This window comes from Taudactylus pleione, unplaced genomic scaffold, assembly GCF_031769625.1.
Source record: "Taudactylus pleione unplaced genomic scaffold, aTauple2 ptg000392l, whole genome shotgun sequence".
NCBI classification, from domain to species: Eukaryota; Metazoa; Chordata; class Amphibia; order Anura; family Myobatrachidae; genus Taudactylus; species Taudactylus pleione.
The window spans coordinates 5,810,395-5,836,875 of NW_028284793.1; positions in this window are offsets into that span (position 1 = coordinate 5,810,395).

Genomic DNA, 26,481 nt, shown 5'->3' on the forward strand with positions numbered 1-26,481 from the left:
GGAGTTAAGATTTGATGTTAAAATGGTTTTTACAGAGTGACATCATAATGCGAGTGACATTGTCATGTCATAATGGAGTACTAAAGTGGTTTAATAATGATAATGACATTGTGATGTCATAATGGAAGAACTAAAGTTTTTTATTAATGAGAATGACAAAGTGATGTCATAATGGGAGTGCCTATGTGAAAAAATGGGAAGGACATTGTGACATCATGTGAGTGACATTGTGATGTCATAAAGGGAGTACAAAAGTGGTTTAATAATGAGAATGACATTGTGATGTCATAATGTGAATTAAGATTTGATGTTAAAATGGGGTTTACAGTGTGACATCATAATGCGAGTGACATTGTGATGTCATAATGGGAGTACTAAAGTGGTTTAATAATGAGAGTGACATTGTGATGTCATAATTGGAATTAAGATTTGATGTTAAAATGGGGTTTACATTGTGACATCATAATGCGATTGACATTGTGATGTCATATTGATAGTCCTAAAGTGGTTTAATAATGAGAATGACATTGTAATGTTATAATGGGAGTTAAGATTTGATGTTAAAATGGGGTTCACAGTGTGACATCATAATGGAAGTAACATTGTAATGTCATAGTGGAAGTACTAAAGTGGTTTATTAATGAGAATGACATTGTGATGTCATAATGTGAGTTAAGATTTGATGTTAAATTTGGGTTTTCAGTGTGACATCATAATGCGAGTGACATTGTGATGTCATAATGGGAGAACTAAAGTGTTTAAATAATGAGAATGACATTGTGATATCATAATGGGAGTTAAGATTTGATGTTAAAATGGGGTTTACAGTGAGACATCATAACGGGAATAACATTGTGATGTCGTAATGGAAGAACTAAAGTGGTTTATTAATGAGAATGACATTGTGATGTCATAATGGCAGTTAAGATTTGATATTAAAATGTTGTTTATAGTGTGACATCATAATGCGAGTGACATTGTGATGTCATAATGGGAGTACTAAAGTGGTTTATTAATGATAATGACATTGTGATGTCATAATGGGAGTTAAGATTTGATGTTAAATTGGGGTTTACAGAGTGACATCATAATGCGAGTGACATTGTGATGTCATAATTGGAGTACTAAAGTGGTTATAATAATGAGATTGTCATTGTGATGTCATAATGGGAGTTAAGATTTGATGTTAAAATGGGGTTTACAGTGTGACATCATAATTGGAGTAACATTGTGATGTCATAATGGAAGAACTAAAGTGGTTAATAATGAGAATGACATTGTGATGTCATAATGGAAGTGCCTAAGTGAAAAAAATGATAACTACATTGTGACATCATAAAGTGAGTGACATTGTGATGTCATAATAGGAGTACTAAAGTGGTTTATTAATAAGAGTGATATTGTGATGTCATAATGGGAGTTAAGATTTGATGTTAAAATGGTGTTTACATTGTGACATCATAATGCGATTGACATTGTGATGTCATATTGATAGTACTAAAGTGGTTTAATAATGAGAATGACATTGTGATAATATAATGGGAGTTAAGATTTTATGTTAATATGGGGTTTACAGTGTGACATCATAATGGGAGTAACATTGTGAAGTAATAATGGAAGAACTAAAGTGGTTTATTAATAAGAATGACAATGTGATGTTATAATGGGAGTGTCTATGTGAAAAAAAATGGGAAGGACATTGTGACATCATGTGAGTGACATTGTGATGTCATAATGGGAGAACAAAAGTGGTATAATATTGAGAGTGACATTGTGATGTCATAATGGGTTTTAAGATTTGATGTTAAATTGGGTTTTACAGTGTGACATCATAATGTGAGTGACATTTTGATGTCATAATGGAGTACTAAAGTGGTTTAATAATGAGTAAGACATTGTGATGTCATAATGGGAGTTAAGATTTGATGTTAAAATGGGGGTCACAGTGTGACATCATAATGGGAGTAACATTGTGATGTCATAGTGGAAGTACTAAAGTGGATTATTAATGAGAATGACATTGTGATGTCATAATGGGAGTGCATATGTGAGAAAAAATGGGAAGGACATTGTGACATCATAATGCGTGTGACATTGTGATGTCATAATGGGAGTTAAGATTTGATGTTAAAATTGGGATCACAGTGTGACATCATAATGGGAGTAACATTGTGATGTCATAGTGGAAGTACAAAAGTGGTTTAATAATGAGAATGACATTGTGATGTCATAGTGGGAGTGCCTGTGTAACAAAAAATGGGAAGGACATTGTGACATCATAATGCGAGTGACATTGTGATGTCATAGTGGGAGAATTAAAGTGGTTTAATAATGAGAATGACATTGTGATGTCATAATGGGAGTTAAGATTTGATGTTAAAATGGGGTTTACAGTGTGACATCATAATGCGAGGGACATTGTGATGTCATAGTGGGAGAACTAAAGTGGTTTAATAATGAGAATGACATTGTTATGTTATAATGTGAGTTAAGATTTGATGTTAAAATGGTGTTTACAGTGTGACATCATAATGCGAGTGACATTGTGATGTCATAATGGGAGTACTAAAGTGGTTTAATAATGAGAGTGAAATTGTGATGTCATAATGGGAGTTAAGAATTGATGTTAAAATGTGGTTTACATTGTGACATCATAATGCGATTGTCATTGTGATGTCATATTGATAGTACTAAAGTGGTTTAATAATGAGAATGACATTGTGATGTTATAATGGGAGTGCCTATGTGAAAAAAATGGGAAGGACATTGTGACATCATGTGAGTGACATTGTGATGTCATAATGGGAGTAAAAAAGTGGTTTAATATTGAGAGTGACATTGTGATGTCATAATGGGATTTAAGATTTGATGTTAAATTGGGTTTTACAGTGTGACATCATAATGCGAGTTACATTGTGATGTCATAGTGGGAGAACTAAAGTGGTTTAATAATGAGAATGACATTGTGATGTCATAATGGGAGTTAAGATTTGATGTTAAATTGGGGTTTACAGAGCGACATCATAATGCGAGTGATATTGTGATGTCATAGTTGGAGTACTAAAGTGGTTTAATAATGAGAATGTCATTGTGATTTCATAATGGGAGTTAAGATTTGATGTTAAAATAGGGTTTACAGTGTGACATCATAATGGGAGTAACATTGTGATGACACAGTGGAAGTACTAAAGTGGTTTATTAATGAGAATGACATTGTGATGATATAATGGGAGTGCCTATGTGACAAAATATGGGAAGGACATTTTGACATCATAATGCGAGTGACATTGTGATGTCATTGTGGGAGAACTAAAGTGGTTTATTAATGAAAATGACATTGTGATGTCATAATGTGAGTTAAGATTTGATGTTAAATTTGGGTTTTCAGTGTGACATCATAATGCGAGTGACATTGTGATGTCATAATGGGAGAACTAAAGTGTTATAATAATGAGAATGACATTGTGATATCATAATGGGAGTTAAGATTTGATGTTAAAATGGGGTTTACAGTGAAACATCATAATGGGAATAACATTGTGATGTCATAATGGAAGCACTAAAGTGGTTTATTAATGACAATGACATTGTGATGTCATAATGGCAGTTAAGATTTGATATTAAAATGTTGTTTATAGTGTGACATCATAATGCAAGTGACATTGTGATGTCATAATTGGAGTACTAAAGTGGTTTATTAATCATAATGACATTGTGATGTCATAATGGGAGTTCAGATTTGATGTTAAATTGGGGTTTACAGAGTTACATCATAATGCGAGTGACATTGTGATGTCATAATTGGAGTACTAAAGTGGTTATAATAATGAAAATGTCATTGTGATGTCATAATGGGAGTTAAGATTTGATGTTAAAATGGGGGTTTACAGTGTGACATCATAATTTTAGTAACATTGTGATGTCATAATGGAAGAACTAAAGTGGATAATAATGAGAATGACATTGTGATGTCATAATGGGAGTTACGATTTGATGTTAAAATGGGGGTCACAGTGTGACATCATAATGGGAGTAACATTGTGATGTCATAATGGAAGTACTAAAGTGGTTTATTAATGAGAATGACATTGTGATGTCATAGTGGGAGTGCCTGTGTAACAAAAAATGGGAAGGATATTGTGACATCATAATGCGAGTGACATTGTGATGTCATAGTGGGAGTGCCTGTGTAACAAAAAAAGGGAAGGACATTGTGACATCATGTGAGTGACATTGTGATGTCATAATGGGAGTACAAAAGTGGTTGAATAATGAGAATGACATTGTGATGTTATAATGGGTGTTAAGATTTGATGTTAAAATGGGGTTCACAGTGTGACATCATAATGGGAGTAACATTGTGATGTCTTATTGGAAGTACTAAAGTGGTTTATTAATTAGAATGACATTGTGATGTCATAATGGGAGTGCCTAAGTGAAAAAAAAGGGAACTACATTGTGACATCATAAAGTGAGTGACATTGTGATGTCATAATAGGAGTACTAAAGTGGTTTATTAATGAGAGTGACATTGTGATGTCATAATGGGAGTACTAAAGTGGTTTAATAATGAGAATGACATTGTGATGTCATAATGGGAGTTAAGATTTGATGTTAAAATGGGTTTTACAGTGACACATCAAAATGGGAGTAACATTATGATGTCATAATGGAAGAACTAAAGTTTTTTATTAATGAGAATGACAATGTGATGTCATAATGGGAGTGCCTATGTGAAAAAATGGGAAGGATATTGTGACATCATGTGAGTGACATTGTGATGTCATAATGGGAGTTAAGATTTGATGTTAAAATGGGGTTTACAGTGTGACATCATAATGTGAGTGACATTGTGATGTCATAATGGAGTACTAAAGTGGTTTAATAATGAGTATGACATTGTGATGTCATAATGGGAGTTAAGATTTGATGTTAAAATGGGGGTCACAGTGTGACATCATAATGGTAGTAACATTGTGATGTCATAGTGGAAGTACTAAAGTGGTTTATTAATGAAAATGACATTGTGATGTCATAATGGGAGTGCCTATTTGAAAAAAAATGGGAAGGACATTGTGACATCATGTGAGTGACATTGTGATGTCATAATGGGAGTACAAAAGTGGTTTAATAATGAGAGTGATATTGTGATGTCATAATGGGAGTTAAGATTTGATGTTAAAATGGGGTTTACACTGTGACATCATAATGTGAGTGACATTGTGATGTCATAATGGAGTACTAAAGTGGTTTAGTAATGAGTATGACATTGTGATGTCATAATGGGAGTTAAGATTTGATGTTAAAATGGGGGTCACAGTGTGACATCATAATGGGAGTAATATTGTGATGTCATAGTGGAAGTACTAAAGTGGTTTATTAATGAGAATGACATTGTGATGTCATAATGGGAGTGCCTATGTGACAAAAAATGGGAAGGACATTGTGACATCATAATGCACGTGACATTGTGATGTCATAATAGGAGTTAAGATTTGATGTTAAATTGGGGTTTTCAGTGTGACATCATAATGCGAGTGACATTGTGATGTCATAATGGGAGTACTAAAGTGGTTTAATAATGAGAATGACATTGTGATGTCATAATGGGAGTTAAGATTTGATGTTAAAAAGGGGTTTACAGTGTGACATCATAATGGGAGTAACATTGTGATGTCATAATGGAAGAACTAAAGTTTTTTATTAATGAGAATGACAAAGTGATGTCATAATGGGAGTGCCTATGTGAAAAAATGGGAAGGACATTGTGACATCATGTGAGTGACATTGTGATGTCATAAAGGGAGTACAAAAGTGGTTTAATAATGAGAATGACATTGTGATGTCATAATGGGAGTTAAGATATGATGTTAAAATGGGGTTTACAGTGTGACATCATAATGCGAGGGACATTGTGATGTCATAATGGAGTACTTAAGTGGTTTAGTAATGAGAATGACTTTGTGATGTCATAATGGGAGTTAAGATTTGATGTTAAATTGGGGTTTACAGAGTGACATCATAATGCAAGTGACATTGTGATGTCATAATTGGAGTACTAAAGTGGTTATAAAAATGAGAATGTCATTGTGATGTCATAATGGGAGTTAAGATTTGATGTTAAAATGGGGTTTACAGTGTGACATCATAATTGGAGTAACATTGTGATGTCATAATGGAAGAACTAAAGTGGTTAATAATGAGAATGACATTGTGATGTCATAATGGGAGTTACGATTTGATGTTAAAATGGGGGTCACAGTGTGACATCATAATGGGAGTAACATTGTGATGTCATTGTGGAAGTACTAAAGTGGTTTATTAATGAGAATGACATTGTGATGTCATAGTGGGAGTGCCTGTGTAACAAAAAATGGGAAGGATATTGTGACATCATAATGCGAGTGACATTGTGATGTCATAGTAGGAGTGCCTGTGTAACAAAAAAAGGGAAGGACATTGTGACATCATGTGAGTGACATTGTGATGTCATAATGGGAGTACAAAAGTGGTTTAATAATGAGAATGACATTGTGATGTTATAATGGGAGTTAAGATTTGATGTTAAAATGGGGTTCACAGTGTGACATCTTAATGGGAGTAACATTGTGATGTCTTATTGGAAGTACTAAAGTGGTTTATTAATGAGAATGATATTGTGATGTCATAATGGGAGTTAAGATTTGATGTTAAATTGGGTTTTCAGTGTGACATCATAATGCGAGTGACATTGTGATATCATAATGGGAGAACTAAAGTGGTTTAATAATGAGAATGACATTGTGATGTCATAATGGGAGTTAAGATTTGATGCTAAAATGGGGTTTACAGTGTGACATCATAATGGGAGTAACATTGTGATGTCATAATGGAAGAACTAAAGTGATTTATTAATGAGAATGACATTGTGATTTCATAATGGGAGTGCCTAAGTGAAAAAAAGGGAACTACATTGTGACCTCATAAAGTGAGTGATATTGTGATGTCATAATAGGAGTACTAAAGTGGTTTATTAATGAGAGTGACATTGTGATGTCATAATGGGAGTACTAAAGTGGTTTAATAATGAGAATGACATTGTGATGTCATAATGGGAGTTAAGATTTGATGTTAAAATGGGGTTTACAGTGACACATCATAATGGGAGTAACATTGTGATGTCATAATGGAAGAACTAAAGTTTTTTATTAATGAGAATGACAATGTGATGTCATAATGGGAGTGCCTATGTGAAAAAATGGGAAGGACATTGTGACATCATGTGAGTGACATTGTGATGTCATAATGGGAGTACAAAAGTGGTTTAATAATGAGAGTGACATTGTGATGTCATAATAGGAGTTAAGATTTGATGTTAAAATGGGGTTTACAGTGTGACATCATAATGTGAGTGACATTGTGATGTCATAATGGAGTACTAAAGTGGTTTAATAATGAGTATGACATTGTGATGTCATAATGGGAGTTAAGATTTGATGTTAAAATGGGGGTCACAGTGTGACATCATAATGGTAGTAACATTGTGATGTCATAGTGGAAGTACTAAAGTGGTTTATAAATGAGAATGACATTTTGATGTCATAATGGGAGTGCCTATGTGAAAAAAATGGGAAGGACATTGTGACATCATGTGAGTGACATTGTGATGTCATAATGGGAGTACAAAAGTGGTTTAATAATGAGAGTGACATTGTGATGTCATAATAGGAGTTAAGATTTCATGTTAAAATGGGGTTTACAGTGTGACATCATAATGTGAGTGACATTGTGATGTCATAATGGAGTACTGAAGTGGTTTAGTAATGAGTATGACATTGTGATGTCATAATGGGAGTTAAGATTTGATGTTAAAATGGGGGTCACAGTGTGACATCATAATGGTAGTAACATTGTGATGTCATAGTGGAAGTACTAAAGTGGTTTATAAATGAGAATGACATTGTGATGTCATAATGGGAGTGCCTATGTGACAAAAAATGGGAAGGACATTGTGACATCATAATGCACGTGACATTGTGATGTCATAATGGGAGTTAAGATATGATGTTAAAATGGGGTATACAGTGTGACATCATAATGCGAGGGACATTGTGATGTCATAATGGAGTACTTAAGTGGTTTAGTAATGAGAATGACATTGTGATGTCATAATGGGAGTTAAGATTTGATGTTAAAATGGGGTTTACAGTGAAACATCATAATGGGAATAACATTGTGATGTCATAATGGAAGCACTAAAGTGGTTTATTAATGACAATGACATTGTGATGTCATAATGGCAGTTAAGATTTGATATTAAAATGTTGTTTATAGTGTGACATCATAATGCGAGTGACATTGTGATGTCATAATGGGAGTACTAAAGTGGTTTATTAATCATAATGACATTGTGATGTCATAATGGGAGTTCAGATTTGATGTTAAATTGGGGTTTACAGAGTTACATCATAATGCGAGTGACATTGTGATGTCATAATTGGAGTACTAAAGTGGTTATAATAATGAAAATGTCATTGTGATGTCATAATGGGAGTTAAGATTTGATGTTAAAATGGGGGTTTACAGTGTGACATCATAATTTTAGTAACATTGTGATGTCATAATGGAAGAACTAAAGTGGATAATAATGAGAATGACATTGTGATGTCATAATGGGAGTACAAAAGTGGTTTAATAATGAGAATGACATTGTGATGTCATAATGGGAGTTAAGATATGATGTTAAAATGGGGTTTACAGTGTGACATCATAATGCGAGGGACATTGTGATGTCATAATGGAGTACTTAAGTGGTTTAGTAATGAGAATGACTTTGTGATGTCATAATGGGAGTTAAGATTTGATGTTAAATTGGGGTTTACAGAGTGACATCATAATGCAAGTGACATTGTGATGTCATAATTGGAGTACTAAAGTGGTTATAAAAATGAGAATGTCATTGTGATGTCATAATGGGAGTTAAGATTTGATGTTAAAATGGGGTTTACAGTGTGACATCATAATTGGAGTAACATTGTGATGTCATAATGGAAGAACTAAAGTGGTTAATAATGAGAATGACATTGTGATGTCATAATGGGAGTTACGATTTGATGTTAAAATGGGGGTCACAGTGTGACATCATAATGGGAGTAACATTGTGATGTCATTGTGGAAGTACTAAAGTGGTTTATTAATGAGAATGACATTGTGATGTCATAGTGGGAGTGCCTGTGTAACAAAAAATGGGAAGGATATTGTGACATCATAATGCGAGTGACATTGTGATGTCATAGTGGGAGTGCCTGTGTAACAAAAAAAGGGAAGGACATTGTGACATCATGTGAGTGACATTGTGATGTCATAATGGGAGTACAAAAGTGGTTTAATAATGAGAATGACATTGTGATGTTATAATGGGAGTTAAGATTTGATGTTAAAATGGGGTTCACAGTGTGACATCTTAATGGGAGTAACATTGTGATGTCTTATTGGAAGTACTAAAGTGGTTTATTAATGAGAATGATATTGTGATGTCATAATGGGAGTTAAGATTTGATGTTAAATTGGGTTTTCAGTGTGACATCATAATGCGAGTGACATTGTGATATCATAATGGGAGAACTAGAGTGGTTTAATAATGAGAATGACATTGTGATGTCATAATGGGAGTTAAGATTTGATGCTAAAATGGGGTTTACAGTGTGACATCATAATGGGAGTAACATTGTGATGTCATAATGGAAGAACTAAAGTGATTTATTAATGAGAATGACATTGTGATTTCATAATGGGAGTGCCTAAGTGAAAAAAAGGGAACTACATTGTGACCTCATAAAGTGAGTGATATTGTGATGTCATAATAGGAGTACTAAAGTGGTTTATTAATGAGAGTGACATTGTGATGTCATAATGGGAGTACTAAAGTGGTTTAATAATGAGAATGACATTGTGATGTCATAATGGGAGTTAAGATTTGATGTTAAAATGGGGTTTACAGTGACACATCATAATGGGAGTAACATTGTGATGTCATAATGGAAGAACTAAAGTTTTTTATTAATGAGAATGACAATGTGATGTCATAATGGGAGTGCCTATGTGAAAAAATGGGAAGGACATTGTGACATCATGTGAGTGACATTGTGATGTAATAATGGGAGTACAAAAGTGGTTTAATAATGAGAGTGACATTGTGATGTCATAATGGGAGTTAAGATTTGATGTTAAAATGGGGTTTACAGTGTGACATCATAATGTGAGTGACATTGTGATGTCATAATGGAGTACTAAAGTGGTTTAATAATGAGTATGACATTGTGATGTCATAATGGGAGTTAAGATTTGATGTTAAAATGGGGGTCACAGTGTGACATCATAATGGTAGTAACATTGTGATGTCATAGTGGAAGTACTAAAGTGGTTTATAAATGAGAATGACATTTTGATGTCATAATGGGAGTGCCTATGTGAAAAAAATGGGAAGGACATTGTGACATCATGTGAGTGACATTGTGATGTCATAATGGGAGTACAATAGTGGTTTAATAATGAGAGTGACATTGTGATGTCATAATAGGAGTTAAGATTTGATGTTAAAATGGGGTTTACAGTGTGACATCATAATGTGAGTGACATTGTGATGTCATAATGGAGTACTGAAGTGGTTTAGTAATGAGTATGACATTGTGATGTCATAATGGGAGTTAAGATTTGATGTTAAAATGGGGGTCACAGTGTGACATCATAATGGTAGTAACATTGTGATGTCATAGTGGAAGTACTAAAGTGGTTTATAAATGAGAATGACATTGTGATGTCATAATGGGAGTGCCTATGTGACAAAAAATGGGAAGGACATTGTGACATCATAATGCACGTGACATTGTGATGTCATAATGGGAGTTAAGATATGATGTTAAAATGGGGTATACAGTTAACATCATAATGCGAGGGACATTGTGATGTCATAATGGAGTACTTAAGTGGTTTAGTAATGAGAATGACATTGTGATGTCATAATGGGAGTTAAGATTTGATGTTAAATTGGGGTTTACAGAGTGACATCATAATGCGAGTGACATTGTGATGTCATAATTGGAGTACTAAAGTGGTTATAATAATGAGAATGTCATTGTGATGTTATAATGGGAGTTAAGATTTGATGTTAAAATGGGGTTTACAGTGTGACATCATAATTGGAGTAACATTGTGATGTCATAATGGAAGAACTAAAGTGGTTAATAATGAGAATGACATTGTGATGTCATAATGGGAGTTACGATTTGATGTTAAAATGGGGGTCACAGTGTGACATCATAATGGGAGTAACATTGTGATGTCATTGTGGAAGTACTAAAGTGGTTTATTAATGAGAATGACATTGTGATGTCATAGTGGGAGTGCCTGTGTAACAAAAAATGGGAAGGATATTGTGACATCATCATGCGAGTGACATTGTGATGTCATAGTGGGAGTGCCTGTGTAACAAAAAAAGGGAAGGACATTGTGACATCATGTGAGTGACATTGTGATGTCATAATGGGAGTAAAAAAGTGGTTTAATAATGAGAATGACATTGTGATGTTATAATGGGAGTTAAGATTTGATGTTAAAATGGGGTTCACAGTGTGACATCATAATGCGAGTAACATTGTGATGTCTTATTGGAAGTACTAAAGTGGTATATTAATGAGAATGATATTGTGATGTCATAATGGGAGTTAAGATTTGATGTTAAATTGGGTTTTCAGTGTGACATCATAATGCGAGTGACATTGTGATATCATAATGGGAGAACTAAAGTGGTTTAATAATGAGAATGACATTGTGATGTCATAATGGGAGTTAAGATTTGATGCTAATATGGGGTTTACAGTGTGACATCATAATGGGAGTAACATTGTGATGTCATAATGGAAGAACTAAAGTGATTTATTAATGAGAATGACATTGTGATTTCATATTGGGAGTGCCTAAGTGAAAAAAAAGGGAACTACATTGTGACCTCATAAAGTGAGTGACATTGTGATATCATAATAGGAGTACTAAAGTGATTTATTAATGAGAGTGACATTGTGATGTCATAATGGGAGTACTAAAGTGGTTTAGTAATGAGTATGACATTGTGATGTCATAATGGGAGTTAAGATTTGATGTTAAAATGGGGGTCACAGTGTGACATCATAATGGTAGTAACATTGTGATGTCATAGTGGAAGTACTAAAGTGGTTTATTAATGAGAATGACATTGTGATGTCATAATGGGAGTGCCTATGTGACAAAAAATGGCAAGGACATTGTGACATCATGTGAGTGACATTGTGATGTCATAATGGGAGTACAAAAGTGGTTTAATAATGAGAGTGACATTGTGATGTCATAATGGGAGTTAAGATTTGATGTTAAAATGGGGTTTACAGTGTGACATCATAATGTGAGTGACATTGTGATGTCATAATGGAGAACTAAAGTGGTTTAGTAATGAGTATGACATTGTGATGTCATAATGGGAGTTAAGATTTGATGTTAAAATGGGGGTCACAGTGTGACATCATAATGGTAGTAACATTGTGATGTCATAGTGGAAGTACTAAAGTGGTTTATTAATGAGAATAACATTGTGATGTCATAATGGGAGTGCAAATGTGACAAAAAATGGGAAGGACATTGTGACATCATAATGCACGTGACATTCTGATGTCATAATGGGAGTTAAGATTTGATGTTAAATTGGGGTTTTCAGTGTGACATCATAATGCGAGTAACATTGAGATGTCATTGTGGAAGTACTAAAGTGGTTTATTAATGAGAATGACATTGTGATGTCATAGTGGGAGTGCCTGTGTAACAAAAAATGGGAAGGATATTGTGACATCATAATGCGAGTGACATTGTGATGTCATAGTGGGAGTGCCTGTGTAACAAAAAAAGGGAAGGACATTGTGACATCATGTGAGTGACATTGTGATGTCATAATGGGAGTACAAAAGTGGTTTAATAATGAGAATGACATTGTGATGTTATAATGGGAGTTAAGATTTGATGTTAAAATGGGGTTTACAGTGTGACATCATAATGGGAGTAACATTGTGATGTCATAATAGGAGTACTAAAGTGGTTTATTAATGAGAGTGACATTGTGATGTCATAATGGGAGTACTAAAGTGGTTTAATAATGAGAATGACATTGTGATGTCATAATGGGAGTTAAGATTTGATGTTAAAATGGGGTTTACAGTGACACATCAAAATGGGAGTAATATTATGATGTCATAATGGAAGAACTAAAGTTTTTTATTAATGAGAATGACAATGTGATGTCATAATGGGAGTGCCTATGTGAAAAAATGGGAAGGACATTGTGACATCATGTGAGTGACATTGTGATGTCATAATGGGAGTACAAAAGTGGTTTAATAATGAGTGTGACATTGTGATGTCATAATGGGAGTTAAGATTTGATGTTAAAATGGGGTTTACAGTGTGACATCATAATGTGAGTGACATTGTGATGTCATAATGGAGTACTAAAGTGGTTTAATAATGAGTATGACATTGTGATGTCATAATGGGAGTTAAGATTTGATGTTAAAATGGGGGTCACAGTGTGACATCATAATGGTAGTAACATTGTGATGTCATAGTGGAAGTACTAAAGAGGTTTATTAATGAAAATGACATTGTGATGTCATAATGGGAGTGCCTATGTGAAAAAAAATGGGAAGGACATTGTGACATCATGTGATTGACATTGTGATGTCATAATGGGAGTACAAAAGTGGTTTAATAATGAGAGTGATATTGTGATGTCATAATGGGAGTGCCTCTGTAACAAAAAATGGGAAGGACATTGTGACATCATAATGCACGTGACATTGTGATGTCATAATAGGAGTTAAGATTTGATGTTAAATTGGGGTTTTCAGTGTGACATCATAATGCGAGTGACATTGTGATGTCATAATGGAGTACTAAAGTGGTTTAATAATGAGTATGACATTGTGATGTCATAATGGGAGTTAAGATTTGATGTTAAAATGGGGGTCACAGTGTGACATCATAATGGTAGTAACATTGTGATGTCATAGTGGAAGTACTAAAGAGGTTTATTAATGAAAATGACATTGTGATGTCATAATGGGAGTGCCTATGTGAAAAAAAATGAGAAGGACATTGTGACATCATGCGAGTGACATTGTGATGTCATAATGGGAGTACAAAAGTGGTTTATTAATGAGAATGACATTGTGATGTCATAATGGGAGTTAAGATTTGATGTTAAAATGGGGTTTACAGTGTGACATCATAATGTGAGTAAAATTGTGATGTCATAATGGAAGAACTAAAGTTTTTTATTAATGAGAATGACAATGTGATGTCATAATGGGAGTGCCTATGTGAAAAAATGGGAAGGACATTGTGACATCATGTGAGTGACATTGTGATGTCATAATGGGAGTACAAAAGTGGTTTAATAAAGAGAGTGACATTGTGATGTCATAATGGGAGTTAAGATTTGATGTTAAAATGGGGTTTACAGTGTGACATCATAATGCACGTGACATTGTGATGTCATAATGGAGTACTAAAGTGGTTTAATAATGAGTATGACATTGTGATGTCATAATGGGAGTTAAGATTTGATGTTAAAATGGGGGTCACAGTGTGACATCATAATGGTAGTAACATTGTGATGTCATAGTGGAAGTACTAAAGTGGTTTATTAATGAGAATGACATTGTGATGTCATAATGGGAGTGCCTATGTGAAAAAAATGGGAAGGACATTGTGACATCATGTGAGTGACATTGTGATGTCATAATGGGAGTACAAAAGTGGTTTAATAATGAGAGTGACATTGTGATGTCATAATAGGAGTTAAGATTTGATGTTAAAATGGGGTTTACAGTGTGACATCATAATGTGAGTGACATTGTGATGTCATAATGGAGTACTAAAGTGGTTTAGTAATGAGAATGACATTGTGATGTCATAATGGGAGTGCAAATGTGACAAAAAATGGGAAGGACATTGTGACATCATAATGCACGTGACATTGTGATGTCATAATGGGAGTTAAGATTTGATGTTAAATTGGGGTTTTCAGTGTGACATCATAAAGCGAGTAACATTGAGATGTCATTGTGGAAGTACTAAAGTGGTTTATTAATGAGAATGACATTGTGATGTCATAGTGGGAGTGCCTGTGTAACAAAAAATGGGAAGGATATTGTGACATCATAATGCGAGTGACATTGTGATGTCATAGTGGGAGTGCCTGTGTAACAAAAAAAGGGAAGGACATTGTGACATCATGTGAGTGACATTGTGATGTCATAATGGGAGTACAATAGTGGTTTAATAATGAGAATGACATTGTGATGTTATAATGGGAGTTAAGATTTGATGTTAAAATGGGGTTTACAGTGTGACATCATAATGGGAGTAACATTGTGATGTCATAATAGGAGTACTAAAGTGGTTTATTAATGAGAGTGACATTGTGATGTCATAATGGGAGTACTAAAGTGGTTTAATAATGAGAATGACATTGTGATGTCATAATGGGAGTTAAGATTTGATGTTAAAATGGGGTTTACAGTGACACATCAAAATGGGAGTAATATTATGATGTCATAATGGAAGAACTAAAGTTTTTTATTAATGAGAATGACAATGTGATGTCATAATGGGAGTGCCTATGTGAAAAAATGGGAAGGACATTGTGACATCATGTGAGTGACATTGTGATGTCATAATGGGAGTACAAAAGTGGTTTAATAATGAGAGTGACATTGTGATGTCATAATGGGAGTTAAGATTTGATGTTAAAATGGGGTTTACAGTGTGACATCATAATGTGAGTGACATTGTGATGTCATAATGGAGTACTAAAGTGGTTTAATAATGAGTATGACATTGTGATGTCATAATGGGAGTTAAGATTTGATGTTAAAATGGGGGTCACAGTGTGACATCATAATGGTAGTAACATTGTGATGTCATAGTGGAAGTACTAAAGAGGTTTATTAATGAAAATGACATTGTGATGTCATAATGGGAGTGCCTATGTGAAAAAAAATGGGAAGGACATTGTGACATCATGTGAGTGACATCGTGATGTCATAATGGGAGTACAAAAGTGGTTTAATAATGAGAGTGATATTGTGATGTCATAATGGGAGTGCCTATGTAACAAAAAATGAGAAGGACATTGTGACATCATAATGCACGTGACATTGTGATGTCATAATAGGAGTTAAGATTTGATGTTAAATTGGGGTTTTCAGTGTGACATCATAATGCGAGTGACATTGTGATGTCATAATGGAGTACTAAAGTGGTTTAATAATGAGTATGACATTGTGATGTCATAATGGGAGTTAAGATTTGATGTTAAAATGGGGGTCACAGTGTGACATCATAATTGGAGTAACATTGTGATGTCATAATGGAAGAACTAAAGTGGTTAATAATGAGAATGACATTGTGATGTCATAATGGGAGTTACGATTTGATGTTAAAATGGGGGTCACAGTGTGACATCATAATGGGAGTAACATTGTGATGTCATTGTGGAAGTACTAAAGTGGTTTATTAATGAGAATGACATTGTGATGTCATAGTGGGAGTGCCTGTGTAACAAAAAATGGGAAGGATATTGTGACATCATAATGCGAGTGACATTGTGATGTCATAGTGGGAGTGCCTGTGTAACAAAAAAAGGGAAGGACATTGTGACATCATGTGAGTGACATTGTGATGTCATAATGGGAGTACAAAAGTGGTTTAATAATGAGAATGACATTGTGATGTTATAATGGGAGTTAAGATTTGATGTTAAAATGGGGTTCACAGTGTGACATCTTAATGGGAGTAACATTGTGATGTCTTATTGGAAGTACTAAAGTGGTTTATTAATGAGAATGATATTGTGATGTCATAATGGGAGTTAAGATTTGATGTTAAATTGGGTTTTCAGTGTGACATCATAATGCGAGTGACATTGTGATATCATAATGGGAGAACTAGAGTGGTTTAATAATGAGAATGACATTGTGATGTCATAATGGGAGTTAAGATTTGATGCTAATGGGGTTTACAGTGTGACATCATAATGGGAGTAACATTGTGATGTCATAATGGAAGAACTAAAGTGATTTATTAATGAGAATGACATTGTGATTTCATAATGGGAGTGCCTAAGTGAAAAAAAGGGAACTACATTGTGACCTCATAAAGTGAGTGATATTGTGATGTCATAATAGGAGTACTAAAGTGGTTTATTAATGAGAGTGACATTGTGATGTCATAATGGGAGTACTAAAGTGGTTTAATAATGAGAATGACATTGTGATGTCATAATGGGAGTTAAGATTTGATGTTAAAATGGGGTTTACAGTGACACATCATAATGGGAGTAACATTGTGATGTCATAATGGAAGAACTAAAGTTTTTTATTAATGAGAATGACAATGTGATGTCATAATGGGAGTGCCTATGTGAAAAAATGGGAAGGACATTGTGACATCATGTGAGTGACATTGTGATGTCATAATGGGAGTACAAAAGTGGTTTAATAATGAGAGTGACATTGTGATGTCATAATGGGAGTTAAGATTTGATGTTAAAATGGGGTTTACAGTGTGACATCATAATGTGAGTGACATTGTGATGTCATAATGGAGTACTAAAGTGGTTTAATAATGAGTATGACATTGTGATGTCATAATGGGAGTTAAGATTTGATGTTAAAATGGGGGTCACAGTGTGACATCATAATGGTAGTAACATTGTGATGTCATAGTGGAAGTACTAAAGTGGTTTATAAATGAGAATTACATTTTGATGTCATAATGGGAGTGCATATGTGAAAAAAATGGGAAGGACATTGTGACATCATGTGAGTGACATTGCGATGTCATAATGGGAGTACAAAAGTGGTTTAATAATGAGAGTGACATTGTGATGTCATAAGAGGAGTTAAGATTTGATGTTAAAATGGGGTTTACAGTGTGACATCATAATGTGAGTGACATTGTGATGTCATAATGGAGTACTGAAGTGGTTTAGTAATGAGTATGACATTGTGATGTCATAATGGGAGTTAAGATTTGATGTTAAAATGGGGGTCACAGTGTGACATCATAATGGTAGTAACATTGTGATGTCATAGTGGAAGTACTAAAGTGGTTTATAAATGAGAATGACATTGTGATGTCATAATGGGAGTGCCTATGTGACAAAAAATGGGAAGGACATTGTGACATCATAATGCACGTGACATTGTGATGTCATAATGGGAGTAAAGATATGATGTTAAAATGGGGTATACAGTGTGACATCATAATGCGAGGGACATTGTGATGTCATAATGGAGTACTTAAGTGGTTTAGTAATGAGAATGACATTGTGATGTCATAATGGGAGTTAAGATTTGATGTTAAATTGGGGTTTACAGAGTGACATCATAATGCGAGTGACATTGTGATGTCATAATTGGAGTACTAAAGTGGTTATAATAATGAGAATGTCATTGTGATGTTATAATGGGAGTTAAGATTTGATGTTAAAATGGGGTTTACAGTGTGACATCATAATTGGAGTAACATTGTGATGTCATAATGGAAGAACTAAAGTGGTTAATAATGAGAATGACATTGTGATGTCATAATGGGAGTTACGATTTGATGTTAAAATGGGGGTCACAGTGTGACATCATAATGGGAGTAACATTGTGATGTCATTGTGGAAGTACTAAAGTGGTTTATTAATGAGAATGACATTGTGATGTCATAGTGGGAGTGCCTGTGTAACAAAAAATGGGAAGGATATTGTGACATCATCATGCGAGTGACATTGTGATGTCATAGTGGGAGTGCCTGTGTAACAAAAAAAGGGAAGGACATTGTGACATCATGTGAGTGACATTGTGATGTCATAATGGGAGTAAAAAAGTGGTTTAATAATGAGAATGACATTGTGATGTTATAATGGGAGTTAAGATTTGATGTTAAAATGGGGTTCACAGTGTGACATCATAATGCGAGTAACATTGTGATGTCTTATTGGAAGTACTAAAGTGGTATATTAATGAGAATGATATTGTGATGTCATAATGGGAGTTAAGATTTGATGTTAAATTGGGTTTTCAGTGTGACATCATAATGCGAGTGACATTGTGATATCATAATGGGAGAACTAAAGTGGTTTAATAATGAGAATGACATTGTGATGTCATAATGGGAGTTAAGATTTGATGCTAAAATGGGGTTTACAGTGTGACATCATAATGGGAGTAACATTGTGATGTCATAATGGAAGAACTAAAGTGATTTATTAATGAGAATGACATTGTGATTTCATATTGGGAGTGCCTAAGTGAAAAAAAAGGGAACTACATTGTGACCTCATAAAGTGAGTGACATTGTGATGTCATAATAGGAGTACTAAAGTGATTTATTAATGAGAGTGACATTGTGATGTCATAATGGGAGTACTAAAGTGGTTTAGTAATGAGTATGACATTGTGATGTCATAATGGGAGTTAAGATTTGATGTTAAAATGGGGGTCACAGTGTGACATCATAATGGTAGTAACATTGTGATGTCATAGTGGAAGTACTAAAGTGGTTTATTAATGAGAATGACATTGTGATGTCATAATGGGAGTGCCTATGTGACAAAAAATGGCAAGGACATTGTGACATCATGTGAGTGACATTGTGATGTCATAATGGGAGTACAAAAGTGGTTTAATAATGAGAGTGACATTGTGATGTCATAATGGGAGTTAAGATTTGATGTTAAAATGGGGTTTACAGTGTGACATCATAATGTGAGTGACATTGTGATGTCATAATGGAGAACTAAAGTGGTTTAGTAATGAGTATGACATTGTGATGTCATAATGGGAGTTAAGATTTGATGTTAAAATGGGGGTCACAGTGTGACATCATAATGGTAGTAACATTGTGATGTCATAGTGGAAGTACTAAAGTGGTTTATTAATGAGAATGACATTGTGATGTCATAATGGGAGTGCAAATGTGACAAAAAATGGGAAGGACATTGTGACATCATAATGCACGTGACATTCTGATGTCATAATGGGAGTTAAGATTTGATGTTAAATTGGGGTTTTCAGTGTGACATCATAATGCGAGTAACATTGAGATGTCATTGTGGAAGTACTAAAGTGGTTTATTAATGAGAATGACATTGTGATGTCATAGTGGGAGTGCCTGTGTAACAAAAAATGGGAAGGATATTGTGACATCATAATGCGAGTGACATTGTGATGTCATAGTGGGAGTGCCTGTGTAACAAAAAAAGGGAAGGACATTGTGACATCATGTGAGTGACATTGTGATGTCATAATGGGAGTACAAAAGTGGTTTAATAATGAGAATGACATTGTGATGTTATAATGGGAGTTAAGATTTGATGTTAAAATGGGGTTTACAGTGTGACATCATAATGGGAGTAACATTGTGATGTCATAATAGGAGTACTAAAGTGGTTTATTAATGAGAGTGACATTGTGATGTCATAATGGGAGTACTAAAGTGGTTTAATAATGAGAATGACATTGTGATGTCATAATGGGAGTTAAGATTTGATGTTAAAATGGGGTTTACAGTGACACATCAAAATGGGAGTAATATTATGATGTCATAATGGAAGAACTAAAGTTTTTTATTAATGAGAATGACAATGTGATGTCATAATGGGAGTGCCTATGTGAAAAAATGGGAAGGACATTGTGACATCATGTGAGTGACATTGTGATGTCATAATGGGAGTACAAAAGTGGTTTAATAATGAGTGTGACATTGTGATGTCATAATGGGAGTTAAGATTTGATGTTAAAATGGGGTTTACAGTGTGACATCATAATGTGAGTGACATTGTGATGTCATAATGGAGTACTAAAGTGGTTTAATAATGAGTATGACATTGTGATGTCATAATGGGAGTTAAGATTTGATGTTAAAATGGGGGTCACAGTGTGACATCATAATGGTAGTAACATTGTGATGTCATAGTGGAAGTACTAAAGAGGTTTATTAATGAAAATGACATTGTGATGTCATAATGGGAGTGCCTATGTGAAAAAAAATGGGAAGGACATTGTGACATCATGTGAGTGACATTGTGATGTCATAATGGGAGTACAAAAGTGGTTTAATAATGAGAGTGATATTGTGATGTCATAATGGGAGTGCCTCTGTAACAAAAAATGGGAAGGACATTGTGACATCATAATGCACGTGACATTGTGATGTCATAATAGGAGTTAAGATTTGATGTTAAATTGGGGTTTTCAGTGTGACATCATAATGCGAGTGACATTGTGATGTCATAATGGAGTACTAAAGTGGTTTAATAATGAGTATGACATTGTGATGTCATAATGGGAGTTAAGATTTGATGTTAAAATGGGGGTCACAGTGTGACATCATAATGGTAGTAACATTGTGATGTCATAGTGGAAGTACTAAAGAGGTTTATTAATGAAAATGACATTGTGATGTCATAATGGGAGTGCCTATGTGAAAAAAAATGAGAAGGACATTGTGACATCATGCGAGTGACATTGTGATGTCATAATGGGAGTACAAAAGTGGTTTATTAATGAGAATGACATTGTGATGTCATAATGGGAGTTAAGATTTGATGTTAAAATGGGGTTTACAGTGTGACATCATAATGTGAGTAAAATTGTGATGTCATAATGGAAGAACTAAAGTTTTTTATTAATGAGAATGACAATGTGATGTCATAATGGGAATGCCTATGTGAAAAAATGGGAAGGACATTGTGACATCATGTGAGTGACATTGTGATGTCATAATGGGAGTACAAAAGTGGTTTAATAAAGAGAGTGACATTGTGATGTCATAATGGGAGTTAAGATTTGATGTTAAAATGGGGTTTACAGTGTGACATCATAATGCACGTGACATTGTGATGTCATAATGGAGTACTAAAGTGGTTTAATAATGAGTATGACATTGTGATGTCATAATGGGAGATAAGATTTGATGTTAAAATGGGGGTCACAGTGTGACATCATAATGGTAGTAACATTGTGATGTCATAGTGGAAGTACTAAAGTGGTTTATTAATGAGAATGACATTGTGATGTCATAATGGGAGTGCCTATGTGAAAAAAATGGGAAGGACATTGTGACATCATGTGAGTGACATTGTGATGTCATAATGGTAGTACAAAAGTGGTTTAATAATGAGAGTGACATTGTGATGTCATAATAGGAGTTAAGATTTGATGTTAAAATGGGGTTTACAGTGTGACATCATAATGTGAGTGACATTGTGATGTCATAATGGAGTACTAAAGTGGTTTAGTAATGAGAATGACATTGTGATGTCATAATGGGAGTGCAAATGTGACAAAAAATGGGAAGGACATTGTGACATCATAATGCACGTGACATTGTGATGTCATAATGGGAGTTAAGATTTGATGTTAAATTGGGGTTTTCAGTGTGACATCATAAAGCGAGTAACATTGAGATGTCATTGTGGAAGTACTAAAGTGGTTTATTAATGAGAATGACATTGTGATGTCATAGTGGGAGTGCCTGTGTAACAAAAAATGGGAAGGATATTGTGACATCATAATGCGAGTGACATTGTGATGTCATAGTGGGAGTGCCTGTGTAACAAAAAAAGGGAAGGACATTGTGACATCATGTGAGTGACATTGTGATGTCATAATGGGAGTACAAAAGTGGTTTAATAATGAGAATGACATTGTGATGTTATAATGGGAGTTAAGATTTGATGTTAAAATGGGGTTTACAGTGTGACATCATAATGGGAGTAACATTGTGATGTCATAATAGGAGTACTAAAGTGGTTTATTAATGAGAGTGACATTGTGATGTCATAATGGGAGTACTAAAGTGGTTTAATAATGAGAATGACATTGTGATGTCATAATGGGAGTTAAGATTTGATGTTAAAATGGGGTTTACAGTGACACATCAAAATGGGAGTAATATTATGATGTCATAATGGAAGAACTAAAGTTTTTTATTAATGAGAATGACAATGTGATGTCATAATGGGAGTGCCTATGTGAAAAAATGGGAAGGACATTGTGACATCATGTGAGTGACATTGTGATGTCATAATGGGAGTACAAAAGTGGTTTAATAATGAGAGTGACATTGTGATGTCATAATGGGAGTTAAGATTTGATGTTAAAATGGGGTTTACAGTGTGACATCATAATGTGAGTGACATTGTGATGTCATAATGGAGTACTAAAGTGGTTTAATAATGAGTATGACATTGTGATGTCATAATGGGAGTTAAGATTTGATGTTAAAATGGGGGTCACAGTGTGACATCATAATGGTAGTAACATTGTGATGTCATAGTGGAAGTACTAAAGAGGTTTATTAATGAAAATGACATTGTGATGTCATAATGGGAGTGCCTATGTGAAAAAAAATGGGAAGGACATTGTGACATCATGTGAGTGACATTGTGATGTCATAATGGGAGTACAAAAGTGGTTTAATAATGAGAGTGATATTGTGATGTCATAATGGGAGTGCCTATGTAACAAAAAATGGGAAGGACATTGTGACATCATAATGCACGTGACATTGTGATGTCATAATAGGAGTTAAGATTTGATGTTAAATTGGGGTTTTCAGTGTGACATCATAATGCGAGTGACATTGTGATGTCATAATGGAGTACTAAAGTGGTTTAATAATGAGTATGACATTGTGATGTCATAATGGGAGTTAAGATTTGATGTTAAAATGGGGGTCACAGTGTGACATCATAATGGTAGTAACATTGTGATGTCATAATGGAAGAACTAAAGTTTTTTATTAATGAGAATGACAAAGTGATGTCATAATGGGAGTGCCTATGTGAAAAAATGGGAAGGACATTGTGACATCATGTGAGTGACATTGTGATGTCATAAAGGGAGTACAAAAGTGGTTTAATAATGAGAATGACATTGTGATGTCATAATGGGAGTTAAGATATGATGTTAAAATGGGGTTTACAGTGTGACATCATAATGCGAGGGACATTGTGATGTCATAATGGAGTACTTAAGTGGTTTAGTAATGAGAATGACATTGTGATGTCATAATGGGAGTTAAGATTTGATGTTAAATTGTGGTTTACAGAGTGACATCATAATGCGAGTGACATTGTGATGTCATAATTGGAGTACAAAAGTGGTTATAATAATGAGAATGTCATTGTGATGTCATAATGGGAGTTAAGATTTGATGTTAAAATGGGGTTTACAGTGTGACATCATAATTGGAGTAACATTGTGATGTCATAATGGAAGAACTAAAGTGGTTAATAATGAGAATGACATTGTGATGTCATAATGGGAGTTACGATTTGATGTTAAAATGGGCGTCACAGTGTGACATCATAATGGGAGTAACATTGTGATGTCATTGTGGAAGTACTAAAGTGGTTTATTAATGAGAATGACATTGTGATGTCATAGTGGGAGTGCATGTGTAACAAAAAATGGGAAGGATATTGTGACATCATAATGCGAGTGACATTGTGATGTCTTATTGGAAGTAATAAAGTGGTTTATTAATGAGAATGATATTGTGATGTCATAATGGGAGTTAAGATTTGATGTTAAATTGGGTTTTCAGTGTGACATCATAATGCGAGTGACATTGTGATATCATAATGGGAGAACTAAAGTGGTTTAATAATGAGAGTGACATTGTGATGTCATAATGGGAGTTAAGATTTGATGTTAAAATGGGGTTTACAGTGTGACATCATAATGTGAGTTACATTGTGATGTCATAATGGAGTACTAAAGTGGTTTAATAATGAGTATGACATTGTGATGTCATAATGGGAGTTAAGATTTGATGTTAAAATGGGGTTCATAGTGTGACATCATAATGGTAGTAACATTGTGATGTCATAGTGGAAGTACTAAAGTGGTTTATTAATGAGAATGACATTGTGATGTCATAATGGGAGTGCCTATGTGAAAAAAATGGGAAGGACATTGTGACATCATGTGAGTGACATTGTGATGTCATAATGGGAGTACAAAAGTGGTTTAATAATGAGAGTGACAATGTGATGTCATAATAGGAGTTAAGATTTGATGTTAAAATGGGGTTTACAGTGTGACATCATAATGTGAGTGACATTGTGATGTCATAATGGAGTACTAAAGTGGTTTAGTAATGAGTATGACATTGTGATGTCATAATGGGAGTTAAGATTTGATGTTAAAATGGGGGTCACAGTGTGACATCATAATGGTAGTAACATTGTGATGTCATAGTGGAAGTACTAAAGTGGTTTATTAATGAGAATGACATTGTGATGTCATAATGGGAGTGCCTATGTGACAAAAAATGGGAAGGACATTGTGACATCATAATGCATGTGACATTGTGATGTCATAATGGGAGTTAAGATTTGATGTTAAATTGGGGTTTTCAGTGTGACATCATAATGCGAGTGACATTGTGATGTCATAATGGGAGTACTAAAGTGGTTTAATAATGAGAATGACATTGTGATGTCATAATGGGAGTTAAGATTTGATGTTAAAATGGGATTTACAGTGTGACATCATAATGGGAGTAACATTGTGATGTCATAATGGAAGAACTAAAGTTTTTTATTAATGAGAATGACAATGTGATGTCATAATGGGAGTGCCTATGTGAAAAAATGGGAAGGACATTGTGACATCATGTGAGTGACATTGTGATGTCATAATGGGAGTACAAAAGTGGTTTAATAATGAGTGACATTGTGATGTCATAATGGGAGTTAAGATTTGATGTTAAAATGGGGTTTACAGTGTGACATCATAATGTGAGTGACATTGTGATGTCATAATGGAGAACTAAAGTGGTTTAGTAATGAGTATGACATTGTGATGTCATAATGGGAGTTAAGATTTGATGTTAAAATGGGGGTCACAGTGTGACATCATAATGGTAGTAACATTGTGATGTCATAGTGGAAGTACTAAAGTGGTTTATTAATGAGAATGACATTGTGATGTCATAATGGGAGTGCCTATGTGACAAAAAATGGGAAGGACATTGTGACATCATAATGCACGTGACATTGTGATGTCATAATGGGAGTTAAGATTTGATGTTAAATTGGGGTTTTCAGTGTGACATCATAATGCGAGTGACATTGTGATGTCATAATGAGAGTACTAAAGTGGTTTAATAATGAGAATGACATTGTGATGTCATAATGGGAGTGCCTATGTGACAAAATATGGGAAGGACATTGTGACATCATAATGCGAGTGACATTGTGATGTCATAGTTGGAGAACTAAAGTGCTTTAATAATGAGAATGACATTGTGATGTCATAATGTGAGTTAAGATTTGATGTTAAAATGGGGTTTACAGTGTGACATCATAATGCGAGTGACATTGTGATGTCATAGTGGGAGAAATAAAGTGGTTTA